At 39.9% G+C, this 24,553-nt stretch overlaps 1 protein-coding gene across 1 annotated transcript in view; it reads left to right on the top strand.

Annotated features, from left to right (window-relative positions):
- Window positions 1-9,161: 9,161 nt before the first annotated feature.
- THSD7B (thrombospondin type 1 domain containing 7B) overlaps window positions 9,162-24,553 on the top strand; it is a 358,700-nt gene continuing 343,308 nt past the window's right edge. The window contains exon 1 of the mRNA XM_054830722.1: window positions 9,162-9,229. The gene's annotated coding sequence lies outside the window, so the exon portion shown is untranslated. The remainder of the gene's footprint in view (window positions 9,230-24,553) is intronic.

Below are 24,553 nucleotides of genomic sequence, written 5' to 3'. Positions count from 1 at the left end.
GTAACCTGTTAGGTCCTCTTTGATTTGGGGGCTGAGCCACCTTTTTGCTATTTTTTTGTAAAAGATTTAACACAATGTGATTACCTACCAGGACAAGGACTTCTACACAGCATGCTAATAGGAATGATAAAAATGTATGGAAAAAAACTATTGAAAACCAGCTTTTCCTTGTATTTTAGTCATGTATTTCTTGATACATATGATACCAATAACTCCAACTTTTCCTTCCCAGTTAGATGATGACCTCCAGGGTCATCAATACCGAATGTTTTTCGGTTTCATCTGGCTGAAGGGGCCCCTGAACCCAGCTATTACAGCCGCTATTTCCATGTGAGTGCTTCTGCAATAACTGTGATTGAGAATCACACGGTAGGACACTGTAGAGAGCTGCAAAACTGCTACCTATGAGGAAAATTAGAAAAAGAATTTCCCCCTTAAAATGAATTTATCTGAGTCCTGTCTTCCTCAGATATACAGATTGAGGCTTAACTGCATAGAGTAGTTTTTTATTGTTTCTGTCGAGGAGGATGAAGGAAGGATTCTGATTGAATAAATGATGTGTGTGAGGCATGGTTGATGACTAGCAATCATTGATTTGCCCAGCTCTAGTTTTCAAACACTGCAATTGTTTTCCTATTTTGCGGCCACTGTCTCTGAAACTATATCATGTGTAAGTACTCTGAATATTTTATATTGCCGTGCTTCTTTTTCCCCAGGTTTCTTCCTCCCTGCTTTCCTCAGCATTTTAATGGCCTGGGCTTTGAATTGTTTTATCATTCTAAAAGAGATTGACTGAACAAATAATGTTGCTCTTTTGTTGATTGCCTTGTTGTCACTTAAATACTATTCCAATATAATGGATAAGTTATTACTTCTAAGATAGATTTGCTGCTACATTTTTTCTCTGTCTTTGAGAAGAAGAAAGTTATCTCAGGAAAAATGTTATTTCCTAGGAAGGAAGAAGGTACTGTGCATTTGAAACCCATGAGAATAGTTGATTTTCAGTTCAGGGTAATACAGTCTTTAATTAACCGAAGAGGAGACTTTCAAAGGCAAAAGTACAAGTTAGGTTTGTGGTATTCCCTGTGGTTTCACTTTTCTTCTCTCAGCTCTATGATTTTGCAACTTTTTGACCAGTGATACAATAAATAAGTACTCTTAAATCTATATTGGTCTAATTTTCCATAAAAGGAGGATTCCAGAGCATGCAAACAGAATGGGAGCAAGCCAGCAATCCTGTTCTCATTAGTGGTATCTAACTACACGCACTTTGCCTAAGTATTTGAAAACAGTGTAGTTATTATGAATTTACCGTGATGAATTTACCACAATGAATTGGGACAGGTCTCTATTAGATGTATAAATAATTGCATATTTGTCACATCCAGAAAGCCAGCTTGATATATGGATAAAGATAACTGTTTCTTGATGAGCTTAAGTCCTTGAGTTTTAGTGCTTGAAGAGGTTTATGGATAGTTGCCTGAGACAGCACAAAGTTTATGTTTGGAACAATGTATTTTTAGAACCAATGCATGCAGGTAATAGGCCTGATTTTTTATCTAAGGAATACCCCAAACTAATGTTGGAATCAATAGAAAATGTGGATGGTCAGCATCTCTGAAAGCTAATGCCCAGTAAGAGAAGCAATTTGTTTTCCTTTTATAAAAAAAGAAATCAAGACACAGAGATCAAGAAATAAAATACCAAAAAAGAAAAAAAAAAAAACAAACCACTGCTCAATTCTTCTCTGCTTTTCAGAAAATAAGGTTTGTGCACGTTTTTTTTAGCATTTATAGCTCTTCTAAGTGTGAAGAGCCAGCTATGAAGAGGAAAGTTCCCAATCAAAGGTGTCATATGTGGGAGAAAAGGAGCTGCTTGTTTTCAGGCTGAAGAGGTAGAGGTTAAGTGACAGTTTGAAAACAGGTGAGGCTCATTCTAGAAAAATCAGCCTGGTGCACTTATTTATAAAGGGAAGGAGACACAGCAGAGGTGCTGATTTCTGCTTCTCTTCAAGAAATGCTGTGAGACTGGCTTTTGTGGAGTTTGACTAGCCTGTAGGTAATAACATGTAGCATTATTAAAAAAAAAAAGTATCCAACCCAAAAAATGTTCTCTGCTTTAGGGTTGCCTGTATCATATTACTGTGCAGCAGGAACAGAGTGGTTTTCACAGGGAGTTAGGCAATGATAAAAAGGTGTATCAACAGGGAAACACCTCCTGTCTGGGTCAGAACAACCTGGATCAACTGTAGGCTCTCCAAATCGATATCCAGCATCTTAAGGGATATAAAACTTTGTGTTGGCCTAAGGAAGTAGTAGGAGCTATTGGAGTAGATCTGAGAGGCAGGAGACAGAACATGTGCTGTGAGCATGGTACTGTGCTTCTCTGATGAGGAAAGAGTGGTTAGCTGGGACAAGGGGACCTCCTGCAGGCACATGAAGAAGGTTCAACAGAGTGTAAGTACGGGTTCTGTGAGCTCTGCTCCACAGGCTATATCCCCTTGGGTAGCTAATGACGCCTTTAATCCCAGCGGCTCTCTGAGAAAGGCTTGCTGGTCCTAAAGCCCTTCAGGGCTTCCATTAACAGAGCCTAGAGAATCGGTGTCAAGAGCCTTGGACAGGACACGTGACAGATGCAGGAGAAAAGGGAGAAACTTCTTCCTAGGCAGGTTGTAGACCCTGTTTTGCTTTTCACTGAGGAAATAGGATGTCACCTGGAGACAGCCTAGGAATCTTCCTAGCAGTGAATTGCTGCCTGCTGTCCAGAACCCAGGATGCTAAACAGTTGTTCAAGATGGTCACAAGGTTCCTCTTTCTTTCCGAAGCACATTGATAGTATCCTGTAAAACCCTATTTTATGACTGACTGGGAAAAACAATTTAATTTGCCATGTGGAAAGCAGTAATGTATTATTGGGATAGGGTAACAGACAGATTCTGTTTGCAGAACAGACCAGTTCTATGGTGCATGAATGTAGCACTATATAAAAATAAGGTTTAAAAAATAAAGGAGGCAAATGGATATTAGATGTATTGCAATATCTTCCTAATATAAAAAATATTGTGTACTGCCTGCTCAGAGGGACTTCAGACTAAGCTGAAGATTTGCAAATTTACCACGGAGGCAACTTTCAGCGTAGCAGAGAACTGCTGGGTTTCATATGAATCTCTCTGTTTCTTGCTTACTTTTGAAATCCAACAAAAAGCAGTCATTACGACTTATAGGTAACAGTATATAGAAAGGCCCATTTGTTGCTACTCCACGCAGTTAAATGGTAATTGTCAGCCATACTTTTTTCTCTCCAAACTATGAGCTGTCTGTCTAACCACAGTGTGGCACTAATGGTATAAATGCAGCAGAACACAGATGGAAATTAAACAGCAGCTGGGCAATCCTCTTCATAAATGTAATATTAAAAATATCACAATCCTTTAATTTTTGTCCTGCTTGTATAAGACAGAGCTGCATAACAAATAAGTATCATAACTTTTCTGAGAGAAGTGCAGCTTGGGACCAGTTTAAATCAAATGACTCTTTTGCCCTCCTGTTCTGCCAGCAACTGCTTGTCTCACTAGGGCTTTTCTTCTACCAGTGTTAACAATCTGTTATACACCAGATTAGGGTCATTAACCACTCATTAGTTCCTGAGAGAGGGAGGCCACCTCTTGGTTGTTGAATATTGATTAGGGGGCAACAGAGCATACCAGTCTGAAGCCACCACAGAAGATGCTCAACTTCTGAAGCATTACCTTTGTATTTTATAATGCTCTGGATTAGATCTGCTGTGCCTACTTTAATTTTCATTTTTACTGGTTGATTTCTTTGTTCTTGCTCTCTTGTACAGGACCAGGTACTGGAGTGCTGACCAAATAATAAACAAAAATAATGCTGTCATCCTCAGCCTCTTGCGGAATGGAGAAGTAGCCTGACAACTTAACTTGGCTTTGCCATCCCTCATGGGCAAGCCTACTTCCTTTCCTTCCTCTGATGCATTGCAAGTGTAATGTGTCTTGTCCTGCTGCCAATACCACCAGAATAGATTACAGTGCTTCTCTAAATAGAGATACTGGTGAGTAATTTTCATCTCTACTGAAATTAATTCATACATTTTTTCCCCAGTTTGTATCAAAATCAAATAACTTGACTGATTTAAGGTCCAGACTTGCAATTGGTAAATATATAAAACTCTTCTAAAGACAGTTTCTTGAAGCTGGTAACATAATGGTAAATCCTGTTGAAGTTGACCTTGAGGTAATAACTTAAAAAGCTGATAACAGGATTTGTGGTCTAGTAGTAGGTGTTTAAAATTAAACAAGCAAAACATTGTTTCAGTATTAAAAAACCTCATATGTTGCCTTAATATGTGCTATAATCCAAGCCTGACTGTGCATAATAAGCTTGTAATTCCATTGATTCATTGATGGTGAGATAACAAACACCTGTAAATGGCAAATGGATTGTGTGTGAGAAATGTGATGTGTGATGGACTTGCTTCAGCGTTGCAACTTTTCTGTAGTCTCACTATGTCTCTCTCCTTCTGCCTGTTCCTAGCGTATTACTTGGAGGTTACCTGCCTTGCTCAGTGTCCTCAGCATGCTATAAAGCAAACCAGTTAGATTTTATAGATGATTCCACTAGTTCAGGCATTGCTTTACCTTTACGTGTTAGCCCTCCTCTCCTATACATTATGCAAAGACACTGATTGGTGAGCATGTACAGCTGGATAAAGCAGACTGATTATCACACAGGAACCAGACCAGTTGCTTATGTTGCTGTTTTTGTGTTTCTCAGGGTAATTTTCTCCAGTAAATCTGTGTTGGCAATAAGAATACTTGGGGCATTGTCATTTTATGGTATGGTACACATACATTGTGTCATAAGAAAGGCAACCTTTTCATATAAAATTAAACTTTAATGTTAATTAGAAGTGTGATGTGGATATAAACATATAAGTGGAATGTTACAGTTAAAAGAAACAAAAGTGTTTAAGATTGTGAAATTAATGGCAAAGGGAGGGCAAACTGCTCTTTAACTCATTGCACCCCCACAAAAGTTACAGGGCCAAAATATCATATTTCTTAGGGCATGGTCCTCTACTACTGAAGTCAATGAAAAAAAAATTCCACACTATTTTGATAAGTGAAGCTTGATGGCTTTAAAAACTGTTAATATCATCTTGTTCATTAGTTGTTTTGGAAAATGAACCAAGCTCCTTTAGAGCTTTCTTCCCATCTTTTATGTCTCCAAAATCAGCATAACAGATTACGGGCTATAGATACCATCTCACCTCTGCCCTGCGTTCTAGGGAGTCCAGGGTTGTTTTCACTTTTATGAAATGTACCCCTACAGAAAAGAGGAAGATGCGTTTAATTTTGTTCTCCATTATAACTTCAGAAAATGCAACTTTATATACTGGCCTGTGATGAGGCAGAAAGCAGGAGCTGCTCATCTAATAATCTCCTTGTATCCAATTCAAAAACTTGCCACGCTTTCCTGAGGCAACACTGTGATCGTTTTTCCATCCAATCTATGCTAACTGCCTCTCTTAGCTCAATGTAGACTTCATAAAAAGTAAATATCGGGATCATGCAAAATAAGTTTTGCTTTGCTGAGCGTTATAGTCTGCCCTTCTGATGCAGACTTATTTTCATTCAGAGAAAGTCTGTGTATGAGGCTCATAACTTTTTGGAAATATCTGTACCATCATACGGGTTATTTTTTTGGAAGATTAATATGACTGGAGTTAAAACATTTGCTGTTAAATAAATGTTTCTTGTTTTAATTTCTCATCACTCCCAGAGAGTTTGGATGGAAAGCATAGTGCTTTAATATAGATAGAGCTATGAGGCAGATTGCTGCAGTGACCAGGAGATGTTACGGACTTCTTAAATGGTGCATGGGTATCTAGGAAGAGTGGAATACAATCTTGTCTGGAACATCAGACAAGGTGGTGATTCTGAGAGCTTTATTTCGAGAGTCAGAGCTAGAAATATCAGCTGCATTCTGCCCAGATGCAGGGCCCATTTGCCCCTGCAGTGCTGTTTGGGCCTGTGTGACAGACTACTCACCTTCTAGCTCGGTTGTGGGGCCAGCTGAGTTGTACGTGTGTTTAAGTAGCACCTTCTTAGCTTGGCACAAGAGCCCTGGTCCTTCCGACCAGACACTCTTTCTATGATTTTAACTCAAATCGGGGCTTTGTTAGCTGGGAAGTATAACTTGTATATGCATTTGAGTCCCTAAGGACATGGGGAGAAGAAAAATGTGTCCTGGTGCATATCAAAACATGCAGGTGCTAAGGATCATCCCCAGGGCACGAAGGCCAGCTGATGGGAGTGAGATGAGGCACAGCTGAGACAGGTCCCTGGGTGCAGTGAGAGCTGCTTGGAGGGGCTGTCCCTCAGGAGGACTCATCTGGATGCCCTAGACCCAAGTCAAGGGCTGCTAATGCCCGAAGGACAAGAGTTTCTCTATTTTTACTGGCTTAGGTGACCTCTTTCTTTCAGTGTTAGAGACACCTCTCCTTGGGCTGGCAGACAGGGAGGTTACCCCGAGCTCTTCCCTTGCAGAAACTGCTGTCGATGGGGGCACACGCACACAAATGCTAACTATAAATACACCTAGATGTGAAATTTGTATCTTTAAGTCTGTATCCAAGCTGTGCATACTCTGCATATGAAGAAATGGTGTTCAGATAAGAGAGTTTTGTGGGAGGGGTTTAACTTTTCAAGTTAAGGCAATATTAGTGACCTGTAGCTCAACACTGCCAGATTGTCTTCAAATTTTAGACCTCAATCTCTTTTCTGTTTGTTTTCAAGATAAATGTGACAGTCTTCAGTCTAAGCTGTTTTTAATTCCCTAGCCAAAATTGTATACCACTAAAAATAGACTTATAATAGATGTTACGGCTTTTAACTGTGAGGCCTTCAGGATGGCTCTGTTATATTGTAGTTCTGTTAATTAAAATGAAAGAGGAAAAATATATAATAGGATTGTGTTAATAAAGCATGAAATGAACAGTCTTACCTTAAGACATTTGTCTATCTGTTTTTCCTTACTGCATGAGCAGTTGCCTTTGTCTTCCCCAAAATACACTGAAATTAAGGGAAGGATGTTGGGTTTTTTTTGGGTTTTTTTTGTTTTTTTTTTTTTAAAGGAAGCTTCTAAGCCTTCCTATTTACTGTCATTCTGGCATCCTCTGATTTGTCACATAATTGTGTTTAGGCATTTCTGGGCAGTGGGTGGGAACACAGTGTAGCCTAGTTGAATAGGTGCTTCACATTTAATTCAGATTGCCAAGTGCTACAGACTGAATCACTGGACCTCCTGGATTAATAGTTTGAGGTTTTCTTCCTGTGTGCTTTCAGGAGAACTTACCCTGAAAAATAACTTTGGCTTCTCACCTTAAACCTAGAGGGTTTCTCAAATAGTCTGTGATGTTGTAAACCTGCACTACAATTTGTAGTCTCTTAATAGTTATCATAATGCAGAAGCAAAGCTTTTATATCAATATGACTATACCAGGAAAGAAAATCAAATCTTTCTGCATGTTTTCTGAATTAAAATTTAAAACATGCAGCAGCAGAATAGATCTAGAAGCTGTAGGTAATGTTGAACTTGATTCCTCAAGCATGATATTATGCCCACAGCATTTTTCTTTTTTCATAGCTGTACTAGATACAGCTCTGTTCTTCATCTACAATCTATGCACATATATCTCTCTCTATATATTTTTACACAGTTCTACCAAGCAGAATCGGAGCTCTTATGGAATGGATTGAAATGACCTCAGGTGTTGGCAGGGTTGAGGTCTAACAAATGTAGATTTCTGGACGAAATAGCTGCATTAAATACCATTTAAAACATTAATTTTTGCTAATATTTTAAAGTCTTCCTATTTTGTATTAATATGAACATTGTTCATATGAATATTATTTTTTAAAGAAATAATAATGCAACTGTTATGTTTAAATAAAGAGAAAGTATATTATGAAGTCGGTTTGTCTATGCACTTTCTAAGAAAGAGAATTCAAAGGTGAGAGCAGAGCACCAGGTTCAAATGGGCACGTTTGCCTGGCACCGCGTCACTCACAGGAAATCTGCCACTGACAGCAGCCAGCACAGCTTTCAAATGGGTTCTAAAATCCTCAAAATCAAAGCAGAGGCAAGATGTAAAATATGTTAACTTCTGTCACTTGCATGGCTCAGAGAGACACCACTATAGAAATAAAAAGTAATATTCCAAGTAAACCAAAATGACAGAACATGCATTGCAAAGTGCTGCTCAAGCATATAAAGTGCAATCCAGTCACTAACTCAAATGAAATATTCTGCTAACTGTTACGGGCATCAGTCTGACACCACGGCAGCGTCTGTGCAGAAGAGATCTGGGTAAGAACTGGAAAAAGTTCTGATAACTTATCCAAAGAAGTCATTAGAGCTAGTAAGGTGAAATTTTTTGGAGTATAGCTGATCAATCCATCTGAAACTGCTGCTAAAAGGAAACAAAAATATATTTCTTGGTAAGAGTTTCCACAGCTGAATTGATGTTTTTCCAGAGTTGAAATGCATCAGGTTTTTGATAGCCATTATTAGATGAAATACTGTTGGGAGACTTCAGTTCTGAGCCGATCTTGTCTCATTTTGCTAGAATTAAAGGGTGATTTGTGAGGTTGCTGTGGTGGGAGCAACACTAGTAATTTTTTTGTTGCAGGGCTTAAGATTTTATTGGGTGTTGTGCATGGGAAAATGAAAAATCCCAATGCACATTCTCACGTCTATATTTTTAAAATAAGTGTAATGATGTACTTGGAGCTTAAAATGGGCATTCCTTTTGGTGTTCAAATAATAAAGAAAAGCAAGCTTTTTGATCATATTCTGATTGTGAAATATTTTTAAATAGTGAAAAATAGCTCGGATTAAGATTTTAATCTCAAATATTAATGGGTCTCTATATAAATTTTTCTGCTCAAACTGAAATTGTATATTAACGATAATAATAATAAAAAAAGAAACCCCAAACTTGTCTGCTTCTTCACTGACGGTAACAAGGATTGTATTGCAGTGTGCCGTTCATCTTGCAAACTAGGTGCTATTTGTTCTGATGGTACCACATATCACATTCCTGCTCTTAAAACTGTTCTTTCTACAGTTTTCAGAAATGATACCGCGCTGTGTGCCTGCAAGTGTGCAATCAGCCAGTCTGAATCCGGGGTCTTCCTCCCATGTGCCAGGTAAGACTGGTCCTGGTCTCCCCTTCCGCCCCTGCTCCTGCACCTTGCACAGTCTCTGGAGTTTTCCATGGCAAGGGTCAATGTGCTTCAAGAGAGCGAGCACATTAAATTAGCTTAGCAGAAGCTCTGGTGAGCACTTGCACTGGTGTAGTACAAGGAGGGTGGCCAGGAGAAGATCTTCCCTTCCTGACACTAGCTATGTGACATTAGCGAGGTGGGCACAGCTCTGACTGCAGCTCAAGGTGGCACTTACTTTTTGGTCACTGCTTCTTCCCGATTTAGGTCTCCCTTGGAGTTCATGCTCTGTGTCAGCAGGACTGAAATCACTGTGGGTTTTAGGCTGTCAAGCCCATGGCTTGTGTGTTCCAAAGTCTCGGCTCTTTGAGGAAGGAGACTGCAAACCAAGTTTTTCTTTCCAACTGCAAGTGAAGAGCCTCAAGTGGAGTTTCAGAGTCTCTTGAGAGCATCTAGAGTTTTAAATGAGGTGTGCCAGATACTGTGATGGGAAGCAGACCCAAAAATCTCATGCTTCTGGGGCAAGACATAAGCCTCTAATCCAGTTACTAGGGACAGATATAATCACACACATTAAAGACTTATTTTATGCTACAGACTGTATGACTAACTTGGTTTGACATGTCTGATGTAAGTTTTTGTGTTTCACATAGTATTTTAGCCATGCTGTGAGCTGCCTGGTTATTTCTCCTCGTCTCTGCAAGCTGCTGCTGCAGATTCACTCTGTGGGCAAGCACGCCTGCTCTGGCTGCTAGCACACGTTTGACTGTGGTGCGTATATACCTTAAAACCATGGGGGTTTTATTTCCATAGAGCGTCTCCATTTGGGTTCACATTTAGATTCTTAGCTAGTATATTAGACAGTGCTAACTGGGTGTTTCTACAATTGTTTTAACAGTGGTTTTCTTTGTGGAGTGACTCTCCAAGCACACCTCTGGGATAAAGATAAGATTTGAAACTGGGAGCCGTATCATTTAAGAAAAATTCCAACTCTTCAAAAAGAAATAAACAGCAGAAGTGATTTGATTTTCAAATCATGTTAGTGGGGAAAGTTTATACAACAAGAACAGAAACAAATCTGTTTGTATGGTGGTTTTTTGTGGTTTTTTTTTTTTTTTGCCAGGCATCAGATTTAGGGTATCGAATGGATTATTATTGGTTCTTATCTAAGTTTAGAAAGAGCTGTGAATATATAATGAATACAACAGAGAGATTTCAGTGTTTATTAGTTTACTGGTTTATTGATGCTTCACTTGCCTGTCTTTGCAAGTGGTGCCATTCACGAAGACTTGGCTAATCTCCATAGTCTAGATTTGTTCCATTTATTGCTTTTCTGAGTTTGCCTTTTGGCAAAAAGTCTCAGCTCAGGAGCCGTTTGCATATCAAGGCTCACAGGTCTGCTTTGAAAAGCTGCCAGGTCTTGGAAGTCATGAATCCTCTCACTATAAATTAAGGGAACAATAATTAAATGTATTAATTCTAATTCTTAAATTTTTTTGTAACAGGCATGCTTAATTTTGCCATAACTTCATGTAACTAAACAAAGATTACCATTGCATGCAGTGTTCTGGCTTTCACTAAGGGGAAGTACAAGGAAATACTGCGGAAGGGAGGTATTTTGGACATAAGTTACAGTGAAGTTTAGGTTTATTATGCAGGTAAGAAAACAGCCAGCACAACACTGGTCATGGTGCTGCTGATGTCCGTAAGGAAAGGTCAAGCGGAGTTGTTTCATCTTTTCTAGAGAGTTCTGAAGCTGCCACATAAATGATGGTTTATTTTGGTCAGCGGAGTAGGGATAGCTGCACAGACTATTAACTACTGGCATGGGAAGAAAATACCTCAAACATCTCTGCTTCTTGGGTGAATGCAATCTAGCAGCAAAGAGAATAGCTGAGCAAGGACAGCTTTAGGTTTGATTCATTCAGATGGAGACTGTTAGCTGGATGGGCTTATGAGCAGGCTGTAGGCAGCCTGGTGGCGGTGGCCTGGGAAGGGTTAGTTAAGGATGGCTTTTACCTTCTCTAAGTGGCTAACTGTAAATACCTCTTCTGAAGGAGCTTCAGCCTGCAAAAGGGGAGGGAAGGTGCTCTGGAAGGAATGATGAAGTGGTGTTGATGAGCGGAAAAAGTAGGAACTGGCAAATAGCAGGGGTTAGAAAGGTGCAATCAAATGCTTACGAAGGGCGCTGTTGGGCTGGAGAACAGGAGGGGATGGGTGTTGCTCTGAGGATAAGGGTGCAGAGGACTAAGGACCTACTGGTGTGGCTTGGTGGGGAGTGCCCACACTCCTTGGTAGGACCCAGCACATGCTGCTGGCCTGAGTACAAACGTTTTCCTCATGCAGACTGGGAGGCAGGAGGATTGACTGATGGCACCGCTGATCTGTGGTCATTGCTAAGCATCTTTGCTGGCTGCTTGTTTAAAGCAAAACAGTGCTGCCTCTTTCCAATCTAGAAAGGAGCAACTGAATTTCTGGGCGTCCAGCACCTCCTTCTGAGCCCAGATCCTTGTTTGTGTGTCACTGGAGAGCTGGACGTGTGGTTACTGAAAACAGTTGCACCCAAGAATCACCATTCACTCTTCACAACTTAGAAATGATTGATGAGTAGAGAACCCATCAGTTCTGAAGAGCAAAGGAAATAAAAGCCCCAGCTGTCTGGACTTATTTAATACTTATGCCAGACCTATGTAGTGCTTCTCCCTCTGAGGATCAATTCCAGTTTTTGCTCATTTGGTCCATCTCTGAGCCAAATACGGAGGTGTTCTTTTAAGGGAAGAAAAGAAAATGAGTGCCATCAGCACAGACAAGTGTGCATGTTAGTGTACTGCACTGTATGTTCTCTTAACAAACAATCCATAAATGAGCTTTTTCCTTTTCACTATACTCTATAGCAGAATTTAGATTTTATAAGTTGACCAGCTTTTTTGTTCCCCAAATCTTCCTGTTGCACTATAATTGTCTTAATAAAATTTCCATGAACATAGATATTTATAATAAGTTCTCAATATGAAGTCCAAATAGTGACTACTCAGTTCTGTAGTCTATAGATCATCTCTCATATGCTCTGAATCAGATATTGATGTTGCTCTATACTATAATGGGGTTATATTTCATTTTCTTAATGTCACACTTTTATTAATTTCTGGTATTGGTGCCGTACTACATATCTTATTCGTGTGACCACAATCTTATAGGTCTAAGGTATGATTAAATATGCACTGGACAGGTGTGGCTTGCATCCTGATACCTAAATAATGTTTATAACCTCTTAGCTGTTACATATCCTATATTTCATAGGCCAGTGTGTCATATTCCACTTTATGCTCTGACAGTGACGTTCTTTAGTCTTCATAAGGCAGTTAAGTGTATTCTGCATTTTCTATCAGTCTAAAAATTGTTGCTTTTAGTTAACATCTCTTTTTTTTTTTTTTCTTGCTCAGAATTTTTCCCCAGTCTATGACACTATTGATTGTGTCACTCATCCTTTATTACCAAATGGTTTTTAGTTGCGTCGGTAGGACTTACATACTAATTGTAGTCTCCTGGATCAGCTTCTCCAATGAAGCGACACTGCTACTATGAAGGTACCACTTAGGAGACGAATCCTAGCAGTGGAAGTTTTGTGGACAGACTTGAAAAAGCGAAACCTAAAGTCCCAAAGTCTGGAAGGCAAATAAAAACCCCTGAAATTTCAGTTCTTCTGATGTGAAGGACAGCCTGAGTTGTGACTTGGGTATGTTGCCTACCATTATTGCTGTGGGAAGTAATACTGTGAGTGACTTTCCTCTGGAACTGAAGGGAGGAAAGATGTCTGAGTGCAAATGGATATGGCTCCTGTTTGCTTCTGGTGTGCACAGAGGTCGAGGGAATTTGCTTTGTACAAGATACGGTTTGTGAAGACTTGCTATTTCCTGCTTTATGCAGTTTGTCTTACTTGGCATCTTCCTCTAAGATTAAGGGATGGTGCCAAGTAGCTAAATCCAAAATATCAATTGTGTATTTTGGAAAACTGAAAGATTCTGCTGGAAGACTAAAATAATTTTACTTTCAATAGTAGTTTTTTATCAAGTATATAAGAATTCCAAGTCTTGTATAGGGAGGTTGTGTGGAACAGTGTCAACGAGGTATAAAATTGTAAATCAGCTCAAATACACAGCTAAATCTTTTGGTTTTCTCTCACTAACCTATTTTAATGGTCTGAGTGTTAGGTGTATATAGTTTTCCTCAAACTCCAGAGATGGTGAATGTTCTTATAAGCCTTTTTCTTTTCCAGCAAGGAAAAAAAGAAGTGTAGTTGCACTTCAGTATCCCTTTAGTCGCAACGATGAATCCTCTGGCACTCTTAACTAAGCGTTTAATGTCAAGTTTACCTTTCACCCTTAACTCATCTAGACATTAACTGATCCATAAAATTCACTTTAGGATTCATTGCCAATTATAAACTCTTCTTCTGAATTGTGATTTTTTTTTTTTAATATTAAAACATTTTAATCAGTAAAAGATCTTCACATCAAACAAAGGATAAATTAATGATGTACTGATGATTCCTCTGGTTCATTCAGTTTTCCATTTTATTACTTTGTGGACTAGGAAGATAATAGCCAAATTCTTCTGTTGATGACACCAATGAAACCCCTGACTAATTGTTGCAGTGAATGGCGCCAATCTGCGTTTTCACACATCATTGAACAAAATACAGTGCAGAGTGCAGAGGGAAAGGTAGCTCTCAGGGGAGTCCATGAAGGATATAAGTGTCATAAAACTCGGAGCAACTGGGCTTAGTTAAAAAGCCTTTTGGGGTCCTGCCTTGCTACAGGCAGGACAAAAAGATGCTCTCTACTCCAGGGCAATACCACGTGTCTGGATCCTTTGCTGAATTCTGATGAAAATGTCAGTGGTTTGGCTAGGTCAGGCAAAGAGTCTGTCTCCCCTGGGAGCAATGGCCAGCGTGGGGAGGACAGAGGTGGCTCACCCACTAACCGCAGCCAGGGATGAATTACAGCAGAATCCCACTTCTTGCCCTTACTGCTGTTCTATTCCTCCACCAATTCACCCTTTCCCCATACTTGTGTGCCATTTCCCCCTCCCCTTCTATACTCATCTGAGCCATCAAGTCACATCATTTCCCCTCCACTCCTGCCTGCAGCCTGAGGACCCGGATCCTGTTCTCACGTCCTCTTCAAAATTGACCCTCCCTGCTCCCATCCTTGATTCTCAAAATTCTTCCCCCTCCCAAAACCATTCCGCAGTGGCATGTTTTGGCAGACGAATATCTGAAGATAGAGAGCGAGTTCCCACCGTGCCTGCTCTGCCTATGGGGAGCAGGTGCTGGGGAGGGACTGCAGGAAGGAGGGTTTCTTACCCTGGTGCTCAGGTCTCTGTCCCTTGAGCACTGCTGCAGTTGCTGCCACATTTGAGGCAACACTGGGAGATGCAGGGATGTTCTGATTGCCACAGGATCCTTATTTCTCCATTGGAGCTATTTGCCCTCTTCACTCCCTGCTTTTTTCACTTCTGTCATGAATATTTGATTTTTTCACCAAGTCTAAATACTCTGCTGTCCCTCCTACCCCTTGCTGGGAAACTATTGATTTTGTTAGGGACAGGCTAATGCCTCGTGCTTCTGGGGCACTTCAGTAGAAGTGGGCTGGTACTGATGTTCTGGGAGAAAGCAGACTTACGAAGTTATCACAGAAGAGCAAAAAAAATCAAATCCCCACCTCCGGCTAGAATGAGAGGAAACTATGGAAAACATTTGCTCTGCTTTTAGGTAAAAGTCTGCTGGCATCTTTTCTGGACTTGGAGGCAGACGTCATGGTAAGATTAATGGGGAAAAAAAAAAAAGGCAAATTGCCCAGATGTCTGGAGTCAGAGGAAAGCTGCTATTTGGGGACCTTTGATAGGACAGGAAGGTTTAATGAACCGCTGCCTGACTGACAGTGAAGTCCCAGTATCTGTAACTGCCCGACCTCTGGCTCAGTCAGGTGTTAGCCCATTACATTAGCTTTCATATGCATAACCATCCCCATCCTTGTAGCTCTAATATTATTTGAAAGGAACTGAAGTGAAAATACTGTCAAGACCCCTCTTTACCTTGAGGAAGGAGTAGGAAGAAATGATGTGAGAAGCTGTATTTACAATGAATCACTCACAGAAAATAGCTTATTGCAGAGAGAGATCTATGAAAGTGAACCCACGATGAAGAGCACGCGTATGAGACCACCAGATCTATTAACTGAGGTTGTCCGAGAACTGAGGTATCGGTAAGAATCAACAAGAGAAGATTTTGCACTTATTGCTGGAAAAAATGTCAGCATCCCCTAGGGAATTCTAACTGCCCTTTGGTAATAACTGCTAGACCCCAGTGTTTTCAGGGTTTGTAGGTGCTGTGCCAATCTAACTCACGGGTTTTTTTTTCTTACCTGTAATGTAGATTTCAGCCTATCTTTTTTCTTAAAGTTTCTGTAACTGTGCTGCTAGAAAAAACACATTTAACCAGCAGACATCAGTTATGTAGTTTTTCAATGTATCATTCATACAGAGTATTAAACATAAAATGGGTTTACTCCTGATCTGAAACATTCTGAATAATACATTTTTAACTGCTTTTGTATTTTCTGGAAAATGAGGCCACAAAGGTAATTCAGACGTTTCTTTATGATGGTTTATCTCAGTATTTTGAAGAGGGGTATCACTGTGTGAAGGTTTAAAAAAAAAAAAAAAGAAAAAAGCAAAGCATTGTAACCTCTATTTGTAGTGGTTGATGACAGTGACTTGGAAATGTTAAACGAGAGAAATAAAAGGGCTGCAGTGTTCTGTGATAGTTCTGTGTGTTTTATTGACAAATGCTTTGATGTTGAAAACTGCCATTGTGATATTTTTTCAGAATGGAACACTATTTTTTTTATTATCTTATTTATTTTATTACTGCTTTAAAAATATTTCATTGTTTTCATTTTTACAGCGTATGTAGTATAATAACAATGATTAGGGGAAAAAAAAGCTAAACACTTCTTGTAGGGGCCAAAGACTTTTGAGAGCGAATGTTTACAATATTAACAATGTATTTTTCTTTGAAATGGGGAAGAAGGAACAGTCATTCTTGGGCTTTACTGTGAAAAGGGCAATTTTGTGTTGGGCAACTAAAATACTGGTTGTACACCCATATATCAGTGAGATAGATTCTGTAGCTGCTTTTCAGCTGTTGCATATTCAGGCTATGCTAATACCATGAGTTTCTGGAGCTTACCTTGCCATGCTGTAGACTTACCTGAGCTACAGTTACGCTACCTACTTCTTGATATTGCTGGGCTTAAGATCACTGTGGGTATGTCCTCTGTGCTTACTGGTATCTTAAATAGATGTATTTTTCAGTCTGGATGGAGATTTGTACAGCTTTCTCTCAGACTAGGAGCTTGAAGCTAGCTTGAGTATGACTGCTGTGTGCTGCAGCCTGGTAGTGTCTCCGGTATAACTGCCTGTCATGAAATAAGAGTTGTATTTTCTCACCTTGTTATTTGATGTATGTCAGAGCTGGCAGTTCAGCTGAAGCCCTTTGTGCTGGCAGAAATCAGAGGTGGTTTTGTTGGGTTTTTGGCTCCAGCTGGGAATGTCTAAATGTTTCTAGAAGGAAATGACAGCTTTGCTAGATGCTCCTCTTACATCTTGGACCATCTTGGAGCTCCCCAAAATCAGAAGGGTTGTCCTGGTGTTCTTGTTCTGTCGTACTCAAGCTCTGTGCAGGTTTGGAATGGCTGTAGGTGTAGAAGAAGTTTTTATCCCTCAAGATGTTCTTTTCTTTGTCTGTGGAAGTTTCTCTCTTTCAGAGAAGACGAGTACATTGCCTAAATAACATGTCTTTGAGATTGACTGTGAGAGTATAGTGTGAGGCATGCACTAAAGACACTATAAATAGTGAATAATCTGTTGCAGACAAACCAGCTTCTATAATGGAATCAGTTGGATAGGTGCCATTTATCCTTATCATTTTTCTACTATGAGTTTTACATTAGGGGAAAAAGACATGAAGAAACGTTTTCTACCTGCTTGCCCGTCACCCTTGAACCAAGATTTATACGGGAACTGATCTTTGTATCTTTAACATTTATTGGTATTAACAACACAGAAGTGTAACAAATAGTCAGACTCACCATTTTTATAAGACATTGAAGAGGTCAGGAATGATTTTTTTTTTCTTTTTGGAAGCCACAAGGTCATATATGAAATAATATTTGGGAGGAATACCAAGAAAGCTAGAAGAGCTGCTGCCTTTCCTATTGAGCTATTTAGCACGCTTTACTAATGAGCTACAGTGAAAGAAGCCAGGCAAATTAGAACACAATTATTTACACTAGATTTGCAACACTAGATGTGTAACAGCTACACCAGCTTAAGAAACACCCAGCTGCCTCCCCTCGTCTCGGTCGGTGAACTCCCACCTGTGTTGTGGTTGTTCGTGCAATTGTTTGAGGCGGCAGCATAAATTAGAGCAATAAAATGATCTGGGTGAAGTAGGTTTTAGCCTGGATAATTTTATTGATCTGCACTGTGGCACCACAGGGGGGTGGCATCACCAGGAGGTGGCAGATTGAGATGGAAATAGGAATGAACACTTGAGAGCAGGGTGGAAGAGTAGAATCTTCTTAGATTAATTTTGGCATAGTCTTGGTATGTCCAGACCTGGCCTAAATAATTACTAGCACATGAACTAACTGTGTAATTTGTCTTTCATTGCATCATCTATTTTCCTATTTTATAGGTCCATCTAGCTCAGAGTGGAAAAAAAAAAAACCCAGTTTGTCTCACTCTGGCATCATTGTTCACCGTACCATTGCTTATGTATTAGAGTTAGCTTTACTGGTCTGATGGAGAAAGTGGTAGGAAAACCTGGGTGAGAAAGATTCAAAACCAGGAACTACCTCAGAAAAATAAGGTACTGTAGAAAGCTGAATCTCAAAAGGAGTCGAGACTGATTGTCTGGCAGGAAAAAGACAAGGAAAAAACAAAATGTGAGATGCAATAAAAAACCAATGATGGTAAAAGTAAAACAAAACGGTTTTCTGACTTAAGATCAGTCATTTTATTGATTTTTAAAATAAAAGCTCTATTTTATTATGTGTGTCTGAATATACCAGCCAAAACCTAAACCCACAAATGCTCATATAGCCTCAGGCAGCCCCCAGCCCCCTGGCCAATAACTCTTGTCTGGCTCACGCTGCAAGTGCAAGAGTGTGTGTACTCTGTTTGCAAGGTCATTTATAAACAAAATCCCAGAGAACCGGATGAAAAGGGTCAAGAATAAGCTCTTTTGGCTCTATATTCGGCAAATCACTAAACTTTTGATAAAAATCAAAACAATTGCAAAAAATCAGGGAAAAAGTTTAAAAAGATCCAGTCCAAAGACACATGATTACCACTCTGTGTCTAGAAGCTGCTTCTTAAATTTTGTTCTGCAGCAGTTTAACACTAAGCTACCGCTGCTGCTCAGATTTGCTGATAGAGGAAATCCAGGGATAAAATCTCCTTTCAAACAAAGCCATGCCAAAGACAATGAAAGGAAAATAAAGACTGTCACTGGGAGTGCCTAGAAAAAAATTAATCCCTTAATATGGTAATTTCTTTATTTCTATGAATTGTATAATTCCATTGCCTTCAGTGCAATTACACCAACTTAGGTCTGCTGAGCATTTTGTCCAGCGAGTCCAGCTCTGCACTGAATGAATCTTCCAATAATGAACTTGAGATATGTGATTCAATAACTCGTGTTCTCCTTGACGCTGAAATGCTCATAGCGCATCTAGAAAAGCAGGGTACTTGATCCTGCCGAACAGCACTTGCTTTTGTTGAAGGAGGTTGCTGATATAACTGCAGAAGGTGAGATGGGTTAAGTTTGCAACGACTGATCACTTGAACCATTTTTAGGGAGGGGAGAAAGGCATCTGCAGGCATCGAGTCTAGTGGCACTGCTGAACTGTCTCCACTCCAACCTGGAGGTGTGATTCACTGTCCCTGTATGGCTGCGGTATCTGTAAACTGATGTGAACATGGTCATGATTTGGCCTGTAACCAGTTATTGATTGAGATAGGTGGAGTTATTGGACATCTGTGCTCATTTGGAGCAACTACTGACCGGTGATGTGGTGGGTTAGGGTTGGGACAGAATTTGGCCTGTAGCCACTTGTTGATAGAGAGACATGGAGTTAATCCCAGTAATGGTTCTAGTGCTCTAGGACTGGCTCCTGATTCCTGGCTGTCATTTTCATAGCAGTAGTCCTCTGTGGGAGTTGCGTGAATACCTACAAAATGGCTGGAGACAGAGCGAAACAACCCCCTTTCTGCATTTTGAAGAGAAGGAAGAACATTCATACAATCCAGTCCTCTGCAGTTATTCTGTTGACCACTGGGGCTCTGTAGGTCATAAATTGGAAACTTCTGCATTGGGTCACGCACTGTAGTCTTTTAGTAGTCTTTTCAATTTGTTTCTGGCGTTTGTATTCCTTGTGCTGACACGTGACTCATGTTGGTGTTGGACTGCATACGGTGTTTGAAGAGAATGGCAGAAAATCTGAATACCTTCATATTTCACTTCAGACTCTAAAATTAGCTTCATACATTTCATAAAAGCACCGTTTGAAAGTTAGCCTTATGCTGAATGAAAACTGAATGTATTTTAAGTAAAGAGAATAATCTAAGGATTTGGTTTATCAGAAATTTACATATAATTAGTGCAAAAAAGGTATTTATTGGTGTTTTAACTTATATAAAAAACAAAACCAAGAAAATTACTAGGATTTCCAAAGATTGGAGAATTTCTCTTAATTTTGAGTCATCCTTGTACTAAGAACTTACTAGTGTAGTCCTCAAATGCGTACAAATGTTCAAAATAAAACTAAAGACTCTTGAGTAGACTTAAGACATGAGTCTGGATGACTCAGACAATTACTTAAAACTAGCTTTTTTCGCTGTTAAATACCAAGGGCAATGCCCTAGGATCCCAGTGAGAGCTTGTTGTATTCAGTCGTCTTCCTGCCACTAATGGTCTGTGCACCGAGTCACAAAAGGTACAAAAGATATGATAATAGGTCATGTTAGAAAATCTTACCTGAAATTCTTAACAAAACAGAGACTGCATGCTTAAAAACTCAGACTGAAGCTCTGATGTCAAATGCAAACGGAAGAGAGAAGTCTTTCCATGGGCTTCTATTAGAATTGACACTTGACCAAAAGGGCTCTGGACATGCCTAAAAGTAATCAGGCATTGCTTTCTGGCTGGTAGCAAAAAGAACAGATAAGTAAAAAAGTCATGGATGAAAGGGGAAAAAGCTTCTTTCCATTTCACAGGATAGTAGTATTTGTAGATGTAACTACAGTATCCTTGAGTAAGAAGAATGAAAATGTTTCCTAGATAGTGCCTTAGACCTAAATTAAGCTATGCTTTGCTCAGGGAATGAGTAAACTGAAACACTTCTTTCTTAACCATAGGCCATTTTGCTTGGCAAACTGCCCTGCTTTTTAAACAGTGAAACACTTGATGAAACTATTCTTTAGTCTGGTAGTGCTTCAATAAAATTAACCCATTAGTCACATTGGAACAGGCTGTCAGTCTCCTATGCGGTGATGTGACTGGCATCACCAGTTTGCCATCAGCCTGATCGCTTCTTTTGCTTCCGCTATTCTGTACTGCAAGAGAAAATTAGCAACTGTAAAGTTATTTTTATGCTAGCGCAAAGGTAATATCTCACAAGGGATGGTTCTCCTGATATTTATTTTGCTTATCTGAAGCAAAATGTCCTATTGCGAAGCAGAGCAACCGCTAGCTGTGTTTCTGCAACATGGATGAATGTGTCAGTCAAGATAATGACTATTCCAACACAATCTGGTCGTCTTGTCTCGCCATCCCCTTATTCCTTGACCTGCTATCATACCCACACCTGGAAAATTTAGGTCAGGCTCCTTTCTGGCAAAACAGAGCAGTGTGCTTCAGTAACACCCCCCCCCGCTATTAGCAGGGAACAGGGCTCCGCTTCTCGCCGTGTGAGGAAGGTTCTCAAACTTCCTTGCCTTGTGAGTCATCGCGGAGAAGACCGGCATGAAAGGTTGCATAGCTCCCACACCCACACACCTCCAACCTCTTCTGTGCAGACTCCCTGTTAATGGAGAGACTGCATTAAAAGGACTAAACCTTCCCTCAGAGGATCAATTAGCAACCTTAAAATAGAATAAAGGAAGACAGAAGCCCTTGCAGAGCCCTTCTGCTAGTAGCTCTCCTTCTCAGACAAAAATCTGGGAGTAAGCAAGTGCCTGACAGATGATGGAGAGCCTTCCGTCCTCATTCCCCTCTTAACACTTACTTCACTGTAATTACAGGAGTGTTACTGGTCGCAGCAATCCAGTTAGAGTTGCAGCAGCGCTTCTATTAGCAACTTCTCTTTCCAGGGCTTTTCAACTCAGCTGTAAATACTCACTAACGGGTACAGTTTGGCACACAAGGCCTTATGCAAGGTACAAAGTTCAGAATGATTTTTCTGTGTAATTGTTCTAAATCTCAATATTTCATGAGTGCACAACAAAAATACAAGTTTTGCTGATCTAACACAGCAGCATCTACGTATATGACTCTGAGTGAAGAGTTCAGATATAAAATCCAATCTAACCCTTGTGTCTGCCAGAAATACCTTGTTATCCCTACCAATCAATTGATATCATCTTGGGAAATGCTAGTGTTTTGATAATTAAAAGTTAACATGCAGCTGTGAATGAATGCCAAAACCTTTTTGATAGTATAGCAAAGGCAGAAGTCTTAAAGTGCTCCTGAAAATGTCCAACACAGTCTTGCTTATTTAGGAATTCATAATAGCTGAATCTAGGGTGTAATTAGATAGCGTTACCCAATGTGTCTTTAAAATTTCCTGCTACATTATTTTTACTTTCTTATTCATATTATTGCCCTCCTACAATTGCCTTTAAGTGTTAAGTTTCTCAAAAAATGTTAAGTGTAATTTTCAATGCACTTTGCTATCAGTAATTTGACACAAAGGACACAACGCTAAGATTTCACAAAATATCTTTGACTTCATCACATTTCCTTATATAACATTTCGTGGAAGAGGAAAAATGATAAAAATGTCTCAGTCCAAAAAGTAGTTCGAATAAGTTGCAGATTTGTGTATGTTAAGCTGCCCTTATACAGCTTTGATTTGTGTGACCAGCACTTACTCAGCAGTTCAGTATAACTCTTATTGACCTTGGCAGCTGTCACATCGCTTGCTGGATTTTATGTCGCTGGAGGTGTCAATGTTCAGGGGGAAAGATGTGCAGAATATGCGTGGTTTTATTTGCAGGCGGGAATGAGGGAGAACCAAAACTGCATTTCCAACAGCATTATTTCACAGATGACAGTCACAGGAGACCTGTGACCAACTTTAACCTTTTAATAGTATGCATAAATTAAGGCTATGAGAGAATACTGAGCTGCCAATTATAGAAGCCTTAGTTCTAGGGTCTTTGATTAGCATATTCTTTCCTATCTGCCCCATGACAAAAATGAAAACCAAAGGCTTTATGAAACATTTTCTGAGAGCAGAAACTCATAGAAACTTATCTCCAAATAAATGTAATGTGCAAAGTAGATAACTAAAGCTTCCATTAGCTACTAAATACCCAGAGTGAGAAGGTGGAGCAGAATGTAGACTAACATTCCAGTTTCCTTTCTTCCTTAAACAAACACCTGATACTTTTTTTTTGGCCTACAACCCCTTGTGCAGAATGCAAAGAACTAAGTCTGAGATTGACCTTCCCCAAGGCACTCAAGTTCATCCTGAATCCTTATCTGCATAATGGTTCTGCAGTAAACAGATGTGGCTTAGCAGTATTTCTAATATAAAATATAATGCTTTGCGAATGTCTTGGATGTCCTCTCGAGAGCATCCCAAGGTGAGTTTGAATTTCAAGTTCGAATGCTGTTATACCTCAAGGCTTTCTTTGGGAACATGCTTCTAGGTGGTATGTAAGGTCCCAAGCATCCACAGCCTGGTGGGAACTTCGTGTGTTGAAAAGGTTTATACTTTCCCAAACCGAGCTTTGCAGGTTGTGCCCCCTTCTGATGCCTGGAGCTGTGCGCTGGGGGCACAGGGTAACCTGACCTCATGCGTTGACTCTGACCCCAGCCCTGCAAGAGACTTGCACGAGCGAGGGCATTTATGCTCGTAACAGGGAACAAGTATAAGAATGAAGATCGTCATGGCTTGGGAAAAACAAACAAACACTTGGGACCATTATACTGCTCTTCATTTTTCTGGCAGTTTTATCTAGGTGGTTTATCATATGCTTCTTTTATACTATTAGAGCACTTCATTTGCAGATGAGGCTTTGTGTCAGAGTGTCTAGTTTATAAGTGAACATTAGTACATGAATAAACTACTTGAGATGGGAGTCACTATATAGCCAAAACCTCGTGCTTATACTGTCTCTGGTTTCAGTTACGGTGTTTGGAGTTAGGATGAGCTACTGGAGTAAATGAGCACAGATTACAACAGGTTAAACTCCTTCACAAAACTCCCCAGTATTACAACCTCTGTTCTTTGCTCCGCTGATTTTTTTTCTCTTTTTTTCTGCTGACATATTTTTCATTCTGTTGATCAATCTGCCCTGCCAGTTCATGTAACCCACTACTGGGCATGAAATATGCCTGAGAAATGGCTTGTGGATGTTGCCTGTGGAAGTTGCCCACAGAAATGCCCTCAGCATTAGCTGGTGGAGCATCGTGCCAGCTCCTGCAGTAACTCTTGGTGACAGATGTCACCTTTTTGGAATGGTCAAAGCCATCTGTGACACTTTTGTTTTGACCTTGTATTGATTAGCCCTTTGTTTTTTTAAGGTTCTAGCAAATAACAATGCTAATCCAGATAAACCAAGTCACAACTGAAGGTCAGCATTATCTAGATGCCAGCCTCCAGCTGCTTCCTGATGGGAGTTGAAATGGTACCAGAAAGATTGTGTATGATTTTAGCATACTTTTACAAGGGACTTATTTATTGACATCATTCTCTAAATGCTGGTTTCAATCATTGAAATTAATTGCGCATGATTTCCCAAAAGATGTAAAAATGCAACAATTCATTTAAATATGGATAAATTAAAAAATTTAAAAGCTGCAGACTGATTTCAGTCTGTGTTACACCAAGCCATTTTTCTTGGATCCAGTGTTTAGGTAGTGTTTTTTAAGCAAGTGTAGAACAAAAAGCAAAATAGCATGAAGACACCAAAGCTGATACCATAAGAAGCCCTGTATGGGTAGGTGCACGTGAG

The sequence above is a fragment of the Grus americana genome, chromosome 6 (genome assembly GCF_028858705.1).
Source record: "Grus americana isolate bGruAme1 chromosome 6, bGruAme1.mat, whole genome shotgun sequence".
Taxonomy (NCBI): domain Eukaryota; kingdom Metazoa; phylum Chordata; class Aves; order Gruiformes; family Gruidae; genus Grus; species Grus americana.
Note: the sequence above shows the minus strand (reverse complement) of the source record. Positions and strands in the feature narration are given on the sequence as shown.